Source organism: Haplochromis burtoni, unplaced genomic scaffold (assembly GCF_018398535.1).
Source record: "Haplochromis burtoni strain Fernald_Lab_line unplaced genomic scaffold, NCSU_Asbu1 Contig_4, whole genome shotgun sequence".
Lineage (NCBI taxonomy): Eukaryota > Metazoa > Chordata > Actinopteri > Cichliformes > Cichlidae > Haplochromis > Haplochromis burtoni.
In genome coordinates this window covers 1,836,744-1,856,276 of record NW_024582365.1, presented here as the reverse complement: position 1 = coordinate 1,856,276, position 19,533 = coordinate 1,836,744, and the positions used below count along the sequence as shown (strand labels likewise).

Genomic DNA, 19,533 nt, shown 5'->3' with positions numbered 1-19,533 from the left:
ACTGTCTTTCACACAAGAATGTATGGTACTCTGCAACAGTCATTTCTGTATATTTTAAAAGGAAAATGGGAAATAGGCAAAGTGCTGACATGCACAAACATGCTTGGGGAAACAGTATACTTAAATTTGACAGTCGATATTTGGTATGACCCCCTTTAATCTTCAGCACAACCTGAACTCTCTTAGACAAGCTTTCCTGCCATTTCTTTTAGTCTTCAAAAACTGTTTGTTGGGCTTCTTGAAGGACATTCACAACTCTTATTTGGATGTTGGCCTCCTTTTGTTTCATTCTCTTCCAAGATGATTATTCCGCACGGCTTAAAAATGTTGACAGTCTGGATTTTCAGAGGCCAGCTGATGATTGATAGGGTTTGATTGTGTGGTGTGCTTTTATTGCATTGGCATTGTGTTTGGGATGCTTGTCATGCTAAAAAATTGTATATAAAGAGCTGAAGATACTTCTGTGCATTCATGTTATAATCTGTTGTTGTTGTTGACTGAAATAAAAAAAAAAAAAATTTCAATTTCAATTCAAAAGAATAATTCAGTCAATTCTGACCAGATCTCCAACAGCCCCAAACCACAACAGAAACTCCAGTGTGTTTTACAGATTGCTGTAGGCACTCAGTTGACCCTCTCTCCTGACCTCTTCTGTAAATATTAATGATGATTCAAAGAAAAGATTCAAAATTTGAAATCATCACTCGACAAATTTTCAGCTAACAGCTCTTTGGGACTTACCTGTTTTTGCTGTTTTTTCCTCAGGATAAACAGCAAAGAAATAGGAAAAAATGTTATGTTTTTGCAACAATGCCCAAATATATGAGTTAAAGGTGTGTCTTTGCTAAGTCGTCTGTTATGTGTAGCCTCAACACTGGTTCATCCCTGGAGTTAGATGACGTTTTAGTGACCTACTGCTACTGCTTTCTTTATATTTTAAAAAATTACAATAAAAGTCTGTCTCCTTGGAAGCAAAATATAAAGAAATTAGATTTGGCTCAAGATATTTGAACAGTGTTGTGTAAACTGAGCAGCTTGTACAATGGGAATACTTTTAAAACAACTTAGCACTAACAAATAGCTACATTATCTAATTATAAATAGTCTTTACATAGGACACAGCATGATGCTATTCTCCTCCAACTGAAAAATAAGCATGCTCTCATTATTCAATACTCTTCAGAAAATGCCTTTAAATACCTTGTCTTTTTTTCATTATTCTTGTATGTGACTCATAACACTGGAGTAGTTTTTTCTTTTGGAAATTATTCTCTAGTCCAAAACTTCGAAACTTCTTTCATAGCGTGCATTCTTCAAATCCAATTTCATCCAGAAGTGTAACCAAGGCATTTTCTATCATAAGCCAAGGCTTAAAAGGAAACACACACACATACACACACATCTTTCTCGCTGAGGTGGCTACATAATTACCAGAGACTGTGGAGTGTTTTCTGATCGCTCCATGTAATTTCAATCAGTGATGACAAATTGTTGCATAACTAGCTCAGATTAATACGTTAATCACTCCAGCAAGTAAAAAGCAGTCTGTGGGGAGTTTGTTTAGACCGCAGACAAATATTTGAAAATTGGAAATTAGCTTGCAGATATTTCTTCCGATGTCAGCGGTCTCGAACTTAAAGATAGTGAATATATTTTGAATATTTAATAATAGATTCTGCAGACTACATTTCTGGAGGAGTAATCTTTTGTAAGTTTATCTAGAGTTTAAGTTAAGTTAATTTAAGCAAACTTTCTTTGTTCATTCTGCCTCTTCATGTTGGAATTATTTCTGGGATGAAAATTTTGTTTAACTTTCAGACTTGAAAGACTACAAAGTAATCAGAATCTCCCTAAAGCCCAGAATATTTTGGCAGTGATGTGTTGGATCTTTACAGAGATTCCACATTTTAAATAAGTGGCAATCTAGCTGTTACATAACTAATTCACACAGAAGAAGATGATGATCTGAAGGCAATAAAGTCTGGCAACCATTCCTGCACAGTAACCGGAAACCACGACCCTTACCTCCTCATTCTTCTTCTGTAATGTTATTTACATCTGAATCCACCAGCGTATGCACGTTTTTTTCTACGTTTTGGCCACTGCAGGTATGAACAGCGAAGCTCAAGCTCAAAAGAGTTATTCTTACTCTGTTGCACATTTAATTATTTCAGCTTTTGTTTCTGGTGCATGGCTGTCTCTGGCTCTCCCTGGCCAGTCTCACTCACCTGATTTCCACCCACCTGCTCATCTGTTCCTCATTCCCCAATCACCCCTTCAGTATTTATACCACCCATTTCCACCTGCTCCCTGCCACATCGCCACACTGTCAGTGACGCCAGCTTGTCATAACGCTCTAGCCTTCCTGCCTGTAACCAGTTCCTGTTCCCACCTTTTTCCTGTCGTCCTTCCTGTGTTATGACCTAGCTGTCTCCCTCGCCACACAAAGTTTCTTTTCTGCTCCTTTGAGCTGGTTTCTCACTTGTCTATTTGAACTGTCATTAAACAAAAAAAAAGTCCACCTACTTCATTTTTCTCCACAAGTGCAGTTAAGTTCTCTATTCTCCTTTACTGACACGTGGGGCAATTTCTAAGAAATCCTGTTTTGTCATTTTAGTAGAGCTTAAAGCTCAGACTGCTAACCATGAGCTTTGGCCATTCTAGACACGAGAAGAGGTCGGGCAGGGACGTAAATTCGACTGTTGCTGACAACAAAATACATGATACTTGTGAATTCACAAACAATTACACCACAATTTAATCTTTCTATTGATTTATGCTGCACACTGTGTTCACCACCATCTTCAGCTCCTACACACTTGTAACTGCATTACACAGAATATAAAGCTTGGTGACTGGAGCATTGGGAGGCATACTTAGTAGCTTCAAAGAAGCAGATAACGCAGTGCTAAATATATTTTGCACTGATGATTACCCAAGTGACTTTCAGGTTTAACTGAGAGTCATATAGCATATGGAGAAACTTTACTCACACAGTTGGAATAAGTATATTTTTTTCATATTTTAGCCATATTGTTTTAAAATAAAGTGCCCTATCGTACCCTTAGAGGTACACTTGTTCCTTGGAGATCCTACTTGACAGATGAGCCTTATTTCTACTCTTTTGGTTTACCCAACAGTAAGTGGTCCTGAACCTGTGACAACAATTATCTACATTAATCATTGAGTGCTGAATATTATTTATATGTTTAAAAAAAATCCTAGACTTGGAAATGGGCTAAGATATGCAGAGTGCTTTTCCCATCTTACTCTCCATCTACATCTGCACCTACTGTATGTCCACCAGGCAATGGAAGAACAAAGACAGGTTCAAAACCAGACCCTTCCTGCTGTGAGACAACAGTACTATTCACTGAAAACTCTGGAAATGGTGCACATGTGCACCTTTTTTACCTGGAAACACAAGTTTGTGCAAGTTTGGCCCACAAAGAATTTACAAAATTAGCTTGAGTTACAATAATTAAAACTAAGAGATATGTGAGGGACTGGTAAGACATGAGGACATGGTGGGGATTTTGAGAAAAGTGGGTTTTATTTACCCAAAGATGCAAAAATATACAAAAAAAATGCACAATACGCGACTTTGATCAGAAGCCAAATTGCAACTTAACAGAACTCCAAGCTAACTGCTGAACAACATAAAACTGATCTAACACACAACAAACAAAGGTGACTTTAAATACTGGTTGTCAGACCAGGTTGAAAAAAGAAAAAAAAAACAGTTAAATAGTTACTTCAAATTAACAATACTCAACACAAGACTAAGCAAATACGCAACTCATAAGTCAAAGAAAATATACAACAAACTGCACATGGTATTGACCAATCAGCACTTTCAGTATATAGCACATTGTCGTTCTTCATGACTCCAGCAGCCCTGAGCAGGCACATGGCCCCGCCCAGCACCGGTAAAGAAAAAAAAGCCTAAGAATGACCCAATAAAATCAGAGGACAGTAAAAGCTCAAAACATAGGTTCACTAAAATTTACATTTTGGGTGTTCAAATGCATCAGCAATACATGCATGTCTCCAGACTCCTGGTTGGTAAGCAGAAAATATGCTTCACTGTGAGAAATAAGAATGTACTGCTTTGATGACTGAGTGGGTGTATGAAGTGTTTAGCGAACATCCTGCTCCAACTAATCTGTGATGCAGAAAGCCAAACGAAGCCAACCAGAGTCACACCACGGCAAAACACCGGCAAAGGATCCGCCAGCTGGATGTTTACTGATCAGAACGACATATTGTATCTGGTGGGGTAAAGAGCGGTTTTAATGCTACCAAACAATATATACTGCCAAGCCCCTGTGGCTTGGCAGTTCACATCCATTGGTTTTAGCATGACTCACTGCTTCCTTGCTAACAGTGAGCATCAACGGGAGACTGAATCTAAAAATAAAGAGGCACTATCAGCATTTCCTCTCATTCTATACATCTTGTCCTGGTACTGAACCAGTCAATCTGGGGTTAAAAAAAAAAAAAACAAGGTAGTAGGAGTGCATGCTAATTTCACAGACATAGTCACGAAATAATTTTGGTGCAAATTTGGTGACGTGAACAAGGATGTCTGGAGTATATGTCAGCATTTAATATGATAAGACGAGAGGCTTGTGCTGGCACATGGAAAGGTCAACATAATTGGAGGAAATTTGAAAGGTCAAGCCAGTAAAATGATCAGATATCCAAATTACTGTAGTTTAGTCAAAGTTTGTTCCAAAGCTGCTGGATCTTGAAGAAAAAAGCACAAAAGGGGAAAAAAGCTTTAAAAGACTAGCTACCTTCAGTTCAATGCCCTGCTGCCTTGTGCCAAAAAAGCAAGGTTTGTCATGAAGAAGAATTTTCTGCCCGGGCAAAGAGTTCTGCAGCTTTGCAAGATTTCTCTGCCTATTGGATTGTTTTGCATACCAATAAGAGTGAACTCTTAACACTGCAGTTTCCATAGGAACTGTGTGATACAGCTATCAGCACATAAGACAGATTGGTGAGACATTTTTAAGTGCATGAGAAAGAGTACTGATGTTCAAAACAGAACCAAAAAAAGGCAAACAAAATGATTTGGGAACTGATTAAGAAGGATTATAAACCATTTTATGAAACATGTTGGAAAATCTTGAAACTTTGCCATAATGCAGTATAAATATCACAAAAATAAACACTGCCTAAGGCAAGGTGCCTAATCTGAGATGGAAAACCTTTTCCGAAAACAGAACTGCAAAAGGAAAAGAAGCTGCTGGATTTGCCGAGGGGAGAAAATCCACAACAGGCGTTTAATTGACTTAACTTTTAATTATGAACATTCGCACTCAAAACATATTCTGTGTTTTAGATAAGCTCAACTCTTCCGTGTTTTTTTGTTTGTTTTGTTTTTGTTATTTTGCATGCACAAATATATACTTATTTTACCATTTGTCATATGTAAAATTCAATGTTCATCCATGCTGGTGACATAACTTTAGGAACAGCCCACCATTGTAGTCTTAACCAACATATCTCAACAAGTCTTACAGAGATCAATATTACAGTCCTTTATGGTTCCCAAAGGCTATGCCATATAATGGTATGGTGCCAGGCACGAAAGGATATCCTTTTTCCAATGATGTATCCAATCCACAGTAGAACCAGTTCAATGCTCTTCTATCAAAAAAAGGAAATTTCCCACAGCGATGACATGGCACAACTTGTTGGAGCCAAAGTTAAAGCCACTGATTTCAACTATGAGAGAGGGTACTGCAAGAAAAACACAAAAGATATGCAGCCTGCAGATGCATGCAGTACTTCCTACGGAAATTATGCCAACTGCTAGCATCATTGTGCAACTTTCATTATTACCTGAAATGTGGGCTGGTTATCAAAAAGCCACAGAGGAAGAACTGTATTAATGTAAAAGTGGTATATAATGTTATTTTGGTCCAGTTCTGCATGTATATTTATGTCCTTATGATGAATTCTTAGAACAACTTGTTCTCTAGTTCCACCATCAGGTCTAATATTTGAACAACCTCCAGTAAAACTAATAAAATCCCAGCTCACCACAGCTGTAGCCTGCTTATATTAGTACACCAGATTCTAATGGTAAACACGAACACTGTAACTTTTCTTCAAAGCAGTTTCTTTACTTTCTTCTTTTTTGCTTTATTATTGTTGAAAAATGTAATTTCAGTTGAACATAGAACTGAACATATGCAGTCGCTTAGGCCCAATATAGAACTGCGCTGTCTTTATATACCTGCCATCCCTTCCTGAAGCCTCACCCTGAAGACAGCCCATGTAATGATATCTGTCACTACAGGAGCGAGCACTCCAAATAAAAGCAGACAGAATTAATTGCAGCTCGCTGTAGTGACCTTTTCTGTTTGATAAATCATAAAGCCTAAGAGACTGCCATTAGTCTTATAGAGGGAAAATACGCAGGTTTGAGAAATGATCTCAAATTCTCAGGATCCAAAGCGGTATCGACCGGCCACTCTGTGCTTGAAGCACACATACAGAACACACCCACGCTTGCATGCAAAATTTGTAGTACCCTATCCTACTCACTTGAAATGGGATAGAGACACTGGTGCTTTATTGTCTGAGAAGAAGTCAAATTCCTGTTTCATCATTTAGTAAAGGGAAGCATTCCCAAGGTGCTCAATTAAACTTCAACAGCAGGAGCCACACTAGTCTCTGGACTGCGCATAATGCAGACAGTCATTAGGTTATTTTCTGATCCATTTTAAGAGGAAACCACATTTCATTGGCTTTTCGAGACACAGAGGCTTTTGAACTTCCCGAACTCTTCCGACTTTTTCTTCTTCTTTTTTTTTAAATCTGTAGCTTTTAAATAAAAATTTCAAAAATGGGAGACGAGTCGGAGCCAAGACAACACTTTTAACTAATCAGGTAAGCACAGTTTTAGAGAAGAGTAATTATTTTCAAGGTGAAACGCGAGTTTAAAGAGTCAAGGGTGATTTCTGGGGGATTTCATCATGTACACAAAGTAGTTTTTGCTCTATTATCTATTACCTTCTGTACAATATGAATCTGTATTGTATAAAATCTGAGCAGCCGTGTCACTCCATCAAAGCTCAGCTCTGCACAGATTCATAGCACTGTCATTATATTCAAGTAGAACGTACACGCAATGTGTTTTTTTTCCTCCAAATGCACACACTGATCCATGATGAAGGAGCCGCCTTACAGCTGAGCGTGTCTGCATCGGCCTTTGGTGTCTTGAAAAAATGATTAATTATCTCAGCAGAGTGTTAGAATAAACATAAAAACTCGTGTTATTGCATTTTCCTGGAATACAATAATAAACAAACAGGTGGAACTCAGCACAAAAACAGAAGGCTGTCTGCTGGTGGGGTGGAAGTGAAAAGACTACAAAAGAGAAAAGTATGGATTTTTGGGTTATGCAATCGTTTACCTCTTTGAGGGGAAATCTGCGCCGAGGTAATGTGAAAATAGGCTCAACTTGTACATGTACCACGCTGGTAATTTTAAACTGTATTCCCTACTGAGGCTTTATCGATGACATCAACAGCTTTGACTTTTCATTTTGGGATTTATTTTGATTTTATTCTGAAGGGAAGGGGTATCATGATCACCTTTATTTCACTTTAACTCACCTGGATCTTCTTTTTCTTTGTTAATGACTGATTTTAAATAAATAAATCAGTCTCACGAGTTTCACGTGAACATTTCTGGGCTCTTTTTTTTCCCGTTACAACCAGGCCTCACTCTTTGAAAACCTTTACGACTAGCATAATTACAATTTGCACATTCTAAAAATGATTCCCTCAGTTTGTCCAGTTACACCATGCGGTTTGTCTTTCAGCCTCATTACGCTGATGAGTTTCCACCAGCAAATGAAAATGACGGTAAAGTTCTCAGATGCGTTGCTGCTCAATTTCCATTTCAGCAGTCAGAATGAACTAGTGATCACATTCGGCAGAATGCACTGCTTTACTGTGTGTGACTCACCTCTGCGTTAAATGCTCCTCGTGACGCAGAGCAGACAACTAAGAAACCTTAGACATTTCATTTTAATGATATTTAAACATCAATGCAACACAATCAAATGAGCGATTCCTGCGTGTACTTGAGGAGACCCTGTAGCTGATTGAAAAGGAGAGAGCATCACTTATAAGGGGGGCTTGGCCCACATGATTAACAAAAGTCTTCAGCCACATTTTTATTTCTTTATATTTTGTTTCTAAAGAGCCAGACTTTCTGGTGCTTTTTTTAAAACGGTCTTGAGCAACAGGCTTTATGAAGGGTTTCAAAGCTTTTCTTTGGACAATGAATATTTTGCTACAGTCTTTGTACCTGACCATTTTCAGAGGAATGTGTTTTTCGTTTTGTTTAGCCACTTAACATCAATCTATAAATGATTCAAGCATAAAAAAGACACCGAACTCCAGGGCTGAACCAGTGCTGCGTCTATACATACCTTAGCAAAGAAACTATTTTAAATTGTATCTGCAGGCACTTTGTAACTAGCAGCCTGTTGCAAAAACACATCATTTGTTCCCATGTTTTAAATCTGAATCTATTAAAAATATCAAAGATAACATATAAATATAGCATAAAATAGTATTGTTGCACCAACAAGGTGCTAATAGCCAAAAAACTTTCCATGTTTCAGAATGATGTGCAGTGTCTCCTTAAAAATAAATACTGAGAAAAAAGTGTCAGGCCTGAAAAAGCATCTACGTAGATGAAAGGTATATTGAAAACAGTCGTCATTTGAGTCTTCGTTAGAGTCAGTGGTGATGGGGATCTTTTCTAAATTGTTGAAATTATGAACAAAGAAAAGTATTGTCAGATGTCGATCTACCATCTGGAAAGATTCTTATTGCCAACAGCTTAATTTTTCAGCATGACGATGATCCCAATCGAAGAGCCAGTGCAGTAAAAGCATGCCTGCTACACTATCAGTCATGGACTGACCTCGCCAGAGCCCAGACTGTTGAAGCAGTGTGGGATCATCTTTACAGAGAATAGAACAAAAAGCAGCCAACATCCAAAGAAGAGCTTTGAATGTCCTTCAAGAAACCTGGAGCACTATTATTTAAAGACTACTTAAAGAAATTACAGTAAAGCTTGCCGAAGACAGTTCAGACTGTGTTAAAGAATAAAGGTGTTCATACCGAATATTCAATTTCAAGCTCAAGTTAACTGTAAAAAATAATTGCATTCTTTGCTTTATTTCCATGCATGTTTGCATATGTTACAGTAAATTGCTGCAGGTATTTCCAATTTTTCTTGAGAAATAAGAAGAAATGAAGGGCGACTCAAGACTTTTTGCACAGTAATTACGTGATGGAGGAGAGTAAAAATGTTGTCACAACAAAGTGATAAAAAAACATTTAAACAGAGGTTTACTGAAAGAAATAAAGAAATATATTCCCTCTAATACTTATACAGATAAATATAAATTCACAGATTAAAACAAAATAAAATAAATGTCAAACCTTTTGAAAAAAAACGCCTCATAATGTTTAATTTCTTCAGACTGTGAGCTCATTCGGTATATTGAACATAAGCTACCTGAGAACAACACATAGAAAACATGCAGTGAAAAGACGGAGTGGAAGAACTGAATAAGAATCATCTCTAGCACTACGTTTTCCCTCCTTTTCACAGCCTGAAGGTTAGACTAAGGAGGGCGAACATCATGAGTCATTTCGAATGAGTTCACCACCTTGTGTATGGTAAAGAGGGTTTTCAAATTGCCATAAATATGCCATTATGTCTGCAAAATGACATGAAATGACTGTCACCCAGCTCAGTCAATCCTATTTCCTGAATCTAAAAATAAGGGATAAAAAAAAAATACCAGACCCGATTGAGGTGTAGGCCAGGGGCCTGTTTCACAAACAAACTACTCACATGCAAATGGCATCCAGTTTCACTGACAAATTGCAGATAAATCTGCCTCCAGTGCTGTTGCATGAGTCACAAGTATTACGTTTCTTTTGATGAGTGAAAAGTGCTAAAATTAACACAGGAGAAGATGATCTATTTCTGCAAGTCACAGTGCGCGTGTTTCAAATTTGATGTAGTGGCCGTCAGTGCCAGAATACCCAACACACACCCATAATGCATCCCCATTCATGTCCTCCGTGAATGTTCTGGAGTGAGCTGAGGGAAGCCAACATGGGTTGCAGAAGAGAATAAAGCCCAAAAGAGGGTCACACTGCCAAGCACCGATCAGAACATCAGAACCTGTCGGCTCCAATTAGAAGCGCATAAGCAGAATATGAAGTGTGACCAGACGAGCGGCGGCGCCACGTTACCCTAACCAGAGCTGACACAAGAGTGATCACTCCACCTGAGAATAAAATTTACTGGAAACTGTAAGGAAGCACATAAGTTATTTAACACAGCTTGGGAAAGAAGCTGCAAGTGGCGAAGCACACTCTGCAGCAGCCACAAGAAGTATGTTGCACTCAGTGCAGGAGCCATTAACTCCAATTAGAGGGTAGCAGCTGGAGGAGACTGCTGAAGTTATGTTATTGACCAGAGTGTCTACTACAGTCTGAAGATCCATCCTGAAGAGCCGTTATTTCAGTCTTTTTGAAAAAGATTAGATGGAGCTTTGCATTTAAATGATACACTTAAGCAGGAAAAGATCATTAAATCATTGGAGTTGTCGCTGGGCAACAAACAACAAACTCCTGCCCTGCACGCTGACAAATGCATATAAAAAGCGGGATAACCAAAGCCAGCATCTCTGGTGGAAAGGCTGAAAAGATTAAGATGTCACCTTCGCATTTTGAACTCTCCCAAAACTGTTTAATTATCTTTTAACAATGTGGATTTTTCACTGTAAATTTACCATGAAATGTATTAAACGCAAGTCTGAAGCTAGTGAGCGAGGCGACTCTAAAGCTGTGCGTTGAATAGAGATTCCCAGCATCCTCTCAATAATGATGCTGACACACAACACGACACACAGGCGGAATCTTTTTTGTAATATGACGTATTATTATTTGTTTCATTCACATATAGCTTTTCTGACTATGCAAGCTTTGCTGCTTTTAATACTTTATTTCCTAGTCGGTCTGTCTGTGCGGAGCCTAAATCTTAAATTGCGTGCGCTTGTATAGTGTCTTTAAACCTCAACTAGGTCCTACAAGGCGCTTTACAGTTTGTTTTGCAGTCACCTATTCACAAACTCCTGCAAAAAACTCCTCGCTACATAATTGAGCTCCTCATAAGAGACGACTCGGGGCTTCGGGTGTGCAAACTAGCTGTGCAGCTGAGAGAACTGCATCATTTATATCATGTCATACACTCAGTTCTGGCAGCTGTGCCACGCAGAGTGCCACTGGGAGCAACTTGGAAGCAACTTGGGGTTGTGTGTACCCAAGGGAATTTTGGCACAAGCCTGCATAGCAGACAGGCAGCCTCACCAGGTATCAGTGGACACCTATTGTAGAAGGAATTACCACAAGGGTAGTTCTGAGTATGTTTTCAGGGGTTTGTACCATCTGCCTGTGATATTTCCTGTGCAGTAGAGCTATAACCATGCAAGCTGCAGGCACAAAACATGTTTGCAGCTGACATCAAAATGCAACTGCAACATAAGATCTAGTTTAGTTTGCAGTAATTTGGTCGTAAAGTAAAATAAGTGAAAATTATTTTTTATATAATTTCCTTTAAAAAAAGAAGCTAATCCAGTTTCAAGGAAAAACACCACTACATAGCACATACTGTATATGCTAGAGTTAGAGTAACTAGATGTATCATCTGAGAACCACAGATGTCTGCATTCAATTTTGTGCCAATCCATCAAGCACATTTTACGATATCTCACAGGGTGTGTGACAAATTTAACCTGCAGCGTAACTGGATAATAAGTCAGAGATTCTCGATTCCAAATTTCATTCAATACATCCAGAATGTGTCAAGATATTTCAGACTATAACAAAGTGACTGAGTTACACTGCTGCCCCTGCAGCCTTGCCACCAGGATGGCATAAACCAGAATACCACAGAGAGAAATTTATCAGCTCGCACAATATTGCACCTATGCAAATTGAAAAATCCGGCACAACATTCTCTGCAAATTAAATGAAGCAACTGGTCGGCCATTCCCTCCCTCACCCATCGTGCCATATTACAGATGACTTGCCACACGGGGCCTGGCTGTGAGCTGGCCCTCAAAGCAGCTCCAAGAGCAAGGCCTGCAGTGGCGGGCAGTAAATAACCAGCATAAACGTGTCGTGGGAGACACCCCGCAGACACCAACCCATTTAATGTTAATAGGAAAGCATCGGTTACCAGATTCTAAATAATAGCTCGCAGTCACCATGGCCAAGGATAGTTACCACAGGCGCAGGAATTTATGGAGTCAGCAAATTGCTTTTCTATCCCCATTCTTCCCCTATTTGTCCGTTTTGCCATCTCTCAGCGCAGGACGGGGATGATGGAGCAGTGCAGGGAGATGACAGGACTGCTGCAGCCTGCCTGACTGAGCACACCTGTCCTACGGCCACATAGCTCGGGATGATGATGCTCCTAGGTGTACAACAGCTATCATTCCGTCTGGGTCTCAGGAGGGACAGCCACTTGACAGGCTGCTGAGATATTTTTATTCCAGCAGGGCCTGAGGTGTTTCAGTGTGACTGCTGGCACTTTTATTTCTTGGACAAGAATTGTGTATACACACTGCTCAATTTGAATATGCTTGGCATTGTTATGGGAGCCCAATAAATGTCATTTTCAACTGTTTATTGAAGGTTTTAAAGACTGATGATGGATCTGTCTGTTATTTCGCAATTTTCTACCTAATTAAATGTCTGAAAAATAGAATTACACCTGTTTCTTTGTTTTTACTTTACAGTGTCACAAAAAAAGAAGCGATGTGGTGCCAATAGACTATTTTCAGTTCCTTTACTGTCAACACATATCATACAAACATCAGAGGCAAAAACATGTCAGTCTGCCTCTTAATACTTTCTGACTTCTCCACCCTGTCTTTGGCATCCTGCTGTCTTTGAGATCTTAACACCTGCTGAAAATCCTTTTTTCTTACCTTGTTGCAGTGAGATTCAATACTTTGTGAAATCACTGTCAGGTGCATTTAAGCAGCGTTCACATGTGCATATTGTGCTAAAACAAACGGTGGGTGTGCCCGACATTTAGGGGGTAACTTTGCCTCTGTCACAACAAGGATGGTTGCTCACCATAATAATCAACTTCTCCTTCATTTTGACAGTGAAGGACAAAGGTTCAGTCACCCAAAAATTGATTGTGCGACAACCTCGACCTCTGAGCGTCCACTTTGAATCGCAAGGAGATAGCACAGGTCGCCCGGTAGGAGGAAACCTGTCTCCAATGTCTCCAATCGCAATCTGACTTGAACCGACGGCAGTCACTCTCAGACAGGTTGACAAAGGTTTGCAAAATACTGACATGTAACATATCAAACTGCAATCATTTCCAAGTCGGTCTGCACGGATTAGTACAACTTACCTGTGACATGTCTCTTTGCAATAGTAGACTCATGTATTCTGGTTATATTACCGTATAAACAAAGGGCTGCTGAGCGTCAATACAATCTCATTTTGTGTTAAATCGTGATCCTTTCAGCAAATATGTCACCATTTATGAATTATTATTTTAAATCTGGAAGGTTCTGGCTGGACTCTGAATGTAAGCAGTCATTGTAACGGCATATCTGCAGTTTTTGCCAGTTATTACAAAAAGATGTCATGTAATTGCAAAATGACATCAAACTTATCACCATTTCATCGTCGCCTAGACGCACCAAAGTTACTTTGAAGATTCCAACTGACTGCAAGCGGTTGCAGATCTGGTCTCCCCTTTTCAAGGAAACCAAGGCTGCAAATTCATTGCCCACGGTCACAGAAATTTTGGTCATGCTGTGGTATCCAACCACTAAGGAAGTTTAGCACGGCATTCAAAGTATTCAGTCAAAAACAATGATTAATTAACTTAACACTCAATAGACAGGAGCCTGGCAACTGTTGCAAGTCTATGACTAAGACTCAGCTACACAGACAGTTATTGTTGTTAGGATCAGTTCAGTGTTGGATTTGCATTTTCATTGTAGGAATGTACTACAATTTCACTGCACTTAATTTTAACAGTGCTGTCAGCTAACAAAGCTGCCCTAAAGAAGAAGACGCAGAAGTGGTGATCAAGGTGCCACTTCTTACTGAGTATATTCGCCTTCTTCTTCTATACTGTCACAGATGACATCTCGTCCTGTCAGATAGTCTCACATGTTCTCCGCATGCAAACGAAAACCTTAAACTGAAAAAAGATGACACAAATGTAATTTACAAACTACAAACTGAGTGGATTTTTGTTGTTTAGTCAAAGCTGTTTTTCATGCTGTGCAAGAAGGAGTAGTATGAAATGGTTTCATCTGACTGGAGGAAAATGAGCCCTTATGTCTGCAGCTATGGTATCTGTGTGCAGATTCCAATGGGATTACAGTACATTATTGCTAATTATACTTATGTAAAGATGAAAGGCAGCCCACATTAATGTCACTTTAAATACTGAAAAATTAAGTCACAAAAGTGCCATTGCTAAAGATATTCAGTCTGGCAGCATGGAAAACAAATCACTGAGGTCCTCATCTTGCCCACTGGAGAGCAAGGTGATATCAATAAGGTCAGAAATATGGTCAGTGCTAATAAAATCACAAAAGCACTCTGTCCAATTCAACTCCACGAGGTACTATTGAGGTCTCAACCTGTAAATTCATCTCAATGTTCCTCTTAGTAGAAAGAAAATACGAGACCAGACTGATTATTCATGATCACAGCATCTGAATCTGACCTACAGTCCCTTGTTCATTGTAAACAAAGAAAAATCTTCTGGATAAGAATATGCAATGTCACTACAGCACTTGGTAGGTTGCTAATTCTTAACGCTCTGCTAGAGTTACTGGAGACCCGGGGCAGACTTTAACAGAGGATGACATTTTCAGATCACTCTCCTGAATTAAAAAAGGAGAGAGAATAAAAAACACGCCCGAGACAATCTTTAACACAGTTTGCTTCCTACATAACATTATAAATAATGCAATCCCGAAATACATTCTTAGGATTCATGAGAGGAGATTTAAACAAACCATGAAAGGCATCAGCTCTCCTCTTTGATTTTGGATTAACCTTGCACCCTCCCAAAACTGTGAAAAGTTGTACAAATCAGAAGGAAAAAAATGCTAATTCCCAGCCAGGGTTGGTGTGCTACTGAGCATGGATGCATGGAAATAAAAGAATTTACAACCTTTTACAATTTATCCATCACATGCTGTTGAGAGTGTCAAACCTGTTAATGTAGACTTCTAAAAAGGATAAAAGTCAAATGTCTCAAAAAATTCCCCAAAAGTAATGAAAATTGTTTCTGTTTGATATCTAAAAACGAATGCATAAATGGTTCTAAACGCTACTAAAAGCATCCCAAATGGATTAACAACTGTAACAGTCGTGATTCACTGATTGAATAAGATAGCTTTCCAAGAGACTGTACAGCCAAGCGGTTGTAAATGTGGCCAAACCAATTGTTTGACATGAATTCAAATCCACATATTTGCATGCAACATGACGGCTGGTGTCAGGGAAGAGGTACTTCAGAAGTACTTCAGCTGACAGGGCTGCGAGTGCGTAGCAGATATAAAAGGTTGGGAACCCCAACCTTTACATTATCTGACACAGCGGCAGTGGCGCCGTCCTCTCCAGAATGAATAAATGACATTAAAACAGGAAGACGCTGAATGATTTCATCTATATTCTGCTGAAAACAGCTTGAGGGAGAGTGTGGAAAATGCATAACATGAAACATGACCAGCAGGCATGCAGAAGAAGAAAGGCGCTGAAAATAGAACACGCTCATAGTCCTTTTAGAGTCTTTCACAATTATAGCTCATCACTGCGTGGAGCCTTAAGAGTTCTGCTAAATCTGACTACAAAAGAGAAGCACACGATACGTGAGCTGCTAGGGCATATGCTACCATTATTAAGCCCGCTACGTGGATTTATTTTTTAATATTACAGATGTTTTGCAGCTGTGCTCAAGATCAAAAGCTGTGCAATCCTGTCATCAAATCAAATTGGATTTCGGGAAAGAAAAAAAAACATCTGATGGGCTTCTGATAGCCTTTGTGCTTGGAGGAAAATGCTCTTTCAGTGTAAGTACAGGAAGGTTACTGACCATAAAAATGCTCCGAGTGAATGCAGATTGATATAGCTGGAAGGTCCTGCAGAATGACAACATTAAAGCCATTTTAAGATGAAATTCCTTTTTGAGATAGGACGTCACTCCAAGCCCTTTTGGGAGAGAAATATTGTGCGGCTCTTTTTCTTTACCAGCAAAATAAACCATTTAAAGCTCAGAGAGACATTCAGTTTCAACCTGGGCTGGGCCATGAATAAGAGTTACCGGGCTTTATGATCACAGATGAAAGGAAAGGAATAAAAGAAAATATCACCGGCCTTGTAAGAATGAGGGAGAGCAAGGCTTTTGATGTTGAAAACCAAGATTCTTTTTTTATATTTAACTGATTCTTAGAATAGCCATCACAGCCAGAATGTGGACACAGGAGCAGTGATAATATGGCAGATTTTTGAGGCAATGTCAGTCAGTAATAATGCATAATATCCATAAATGAAAACTAAAATTGAGGCCAAAATATGCCAAACGTGTCATAAAATCGAAAAAATAAACTTTAGCGTAGTTTGTGTTGACACCTGTCAGTCAGCTCGGCAGTAAGAGCGGGTTCAGATGTCATTTAGTTAGTGGGGATTTCATTTGGTTGACATTTGGGTTTAAATATAGGCTGCTGCTGCTGCTGTCACGTCCACGGAAGCGCACAGGATTACCTTCCTCTCCTCCAAATATATTCCCTAAATTATCCCACACTGTGTTGCATTCTGGGGCCCTGAAAGGAGTCTCGGGGCTTAAGACGCACACCGTGTAATTGTAACCATAATTACTCGCGACATCCAGAGTTCAAATCCGGCTCAACACCTCAGCCTGCCATCACACGTCAGTCTCCACCCATACAAACTGATGAGGCAGAAAAGCCCTATAAATTTTTCTTTCTTTCTCCCTCCCTGCAGAAAGCGACACTCGAGAGGCAACTTGCAGGGGAAGAGGAGAGGGATCTGACAGGCTCTTTTCCTGTGAGCTCCACAAAACAAGCGCTGAGCGCACACTTAATCACTGTCTTTGAAATTACTTCCTTTCCTTCGCAGTTAATGAATTGATAAAAAAATGTGGTCTGTGCACAGCCTCATTCATTCATTCATTCAAAAGAAGAAGAGGCGAGAAAAGTCAAAAGAACAGTAGAGGTTGCCTAAACGCCCGACACCTTTTGATCTGGCAGCTCCACCGGTCAGAAGAGCGCGTACACTGTGCATACACAGGTTGTAGCCCTGAAGCTCATCCGGCAAACCTCATCCATCACACAGATGTCTGGTTTTAAAAATAAATCTGGCAGACTGCGACCAGGACGATGGCCAGTACTCAACTGCAGCAGCACAGCCAGTTTCCATCTCAACACGCACAAGAGTAACCCAAAGGCAATTTAAGAAGCCAGTTACTGTCAACACCGCGTTCCTCTGTTTGCTCTGAATGTGAGGGTAACCGGTTGAACACATTTCCTGCAGTAATCACTTAAGAAGAAGAAGAAGAACCCTTGAACAACAATCTTACCTTTTTCTCCCTGGAGCGAGGATTTGGCTCAGCTTGGACTGACACGGCTCAGCTGCTGGCGAAGAAGACGCTGAAATAAATGAGCTACTCCGGTGGATGCAGCCGCGACATGAGCTGAAGAAAGTGAGGAGAGCAGCAGCGCAGAAGATTTGAAACGGCGGAGCAGCGCAGCGCTGTACCGGCGGCGGAGTCTGTGCCTCTGACGCTGACATCAGAGGGCTGCTTTAAGGTGGCTCCGCTCGTTCACATCAGCGACACGGCACACGCGGGGAGGCTTCCAGGCGCCCGGTTTAACTATCGCAGTAAAGATTATAAGCTGCGAATAAAATGAAACTGTAATAGAAAACTTGCGTTGTTGGAGCCGAGGTGGGGGATCGGTGGGAGCTGAATGGGAGCCGTCCAAAGAGAGCTCAGGAAGTCATTTAGCTCAAGGTTGAGAGAGCGCGCACAGCTCCGCAACTCTTCATCATTTTACAGCAAACCCAAAACTTCAGTCAAGCCTGGAAGATGTGAAACAAAATTCTGACTTTCGGTTTTTCCTTCCAACCCAGTTCTGGGTTATGTCAGCCACAAAATATCAGCAAACAATGAGCATAAACCTTTCTGTTATAGGTCCATAAGTACGGAAAGGATGGCGCACTTCTAACATTAATGGAGAACTACTATGCTCATTTCCAGCCTTATATTTTATTCTTGGAAACCAACAGATTAGCTTTGCATGATCAACAGTTCAAAATAAACGCTAGTCACCCTTTAAACCAACTTTTCTCTGATTGGCTGCCCCTGTCAAACAGAAGATTTGAACAGCAGGTGGGCGGGGCTTCTGTAGTTGGAGTTTGCTGTGTGCCTGAGAGGGTCACTGTAAATATATCCCCACTTGGATGCCGGTTTAGCTCATTTGGTAGCGCAGGTGACCCATATGGCAAAGGCTAATTCGGACACCTGGTTTGAATTTACCTTGCTCGATCCTTTGCCCAGATTTTTTTATGTTATTGCAATAAAGGCCAAGAATCTACCTTAAAAAAGGGTATTCCTCTCTAAACACTCTGTAGAACAAACCATAGATAAACTTAGCATTTAGGGATTATTTTCATATAAACTGACCTTATTATTCAAAACTTTGGCCATGTTTATATCAGTATGTGATCTGTAAAGGTACAAGAAAAAAATGAAAGAAAATATAAAGTACTGTTGAGCGCAACACACTGCACCATGCACAGCACTCCAAGGATGCAACCACGGGGTTTGAGTCAGTGAGCTTTCATTTCCTCAACAAATGATGAAATTAATAATTTGTTGCATAACCAAGATACACTGTGCTCAGTTCGAAATTTTTTTCCCAAGGGTCCACTTGAGCTCAGGCAGTTCTCTGAATTTTTCAAATTATCCTGCAAACTGGGTTCTATCCAACCTTCATAGGGTATAACCAAAAAACTGAAATAAAAAGAAAAAAAAAAGAATTCAGCACTGAGTATGTGGGAGTTTTTTTCAATTGCTTTTAGAAAGTATTTTCTTCAATAAACTTCAAAATTATCTGGAAATGAAGAAATGTGGACAATATACACACACGAGCACAACAGAAGTTAAACATTCAAGATTCTGACTTAGGATAAAATAAAAAAAGAAGAAACTTCAAGTCCACGTAGTGCTTTTGTTTTGTTTTAAAGCATTTTTAAAAAAATACAAGTAGGGTATGATCCAGGTTGGCTCGCACCGAAATTAGACAAATACCATTTTATAATGGTGGACTAGAATTCACGAGAAAGAAGCAAAACTCAGGGATTTAAATTATTTTAAAATAAACTATGAACTGTGAGTGCTGTGTTC

General features: G+C 39.7%; 1 protein-coding gene across 4 annotated transcripts in view; it reads right to left on the bottom strand.

The window, feature by feature from the left end:
• The window catches only part of drp2 (dystrophin related protein 2), a 169,165-nt gene extending 149,704 nt beyond the window's left edge, over positions 1-19,461 (bottom strand). For all 4 annotated transcript variants that reach the window (XM_042220823.1, XM_042220830.1, XM_005913193.3 and 1 more), the window contains exon 1: positions 17,707-19,461. The gene's annotated coding sequence lies outside the window, so the exon portion shown is untranslated. The remainder of the gene's footprint in view (positions 1-17,706) is intronic.
• Positions 19,462-19,533: the final 72 nt, after the last annotated feature.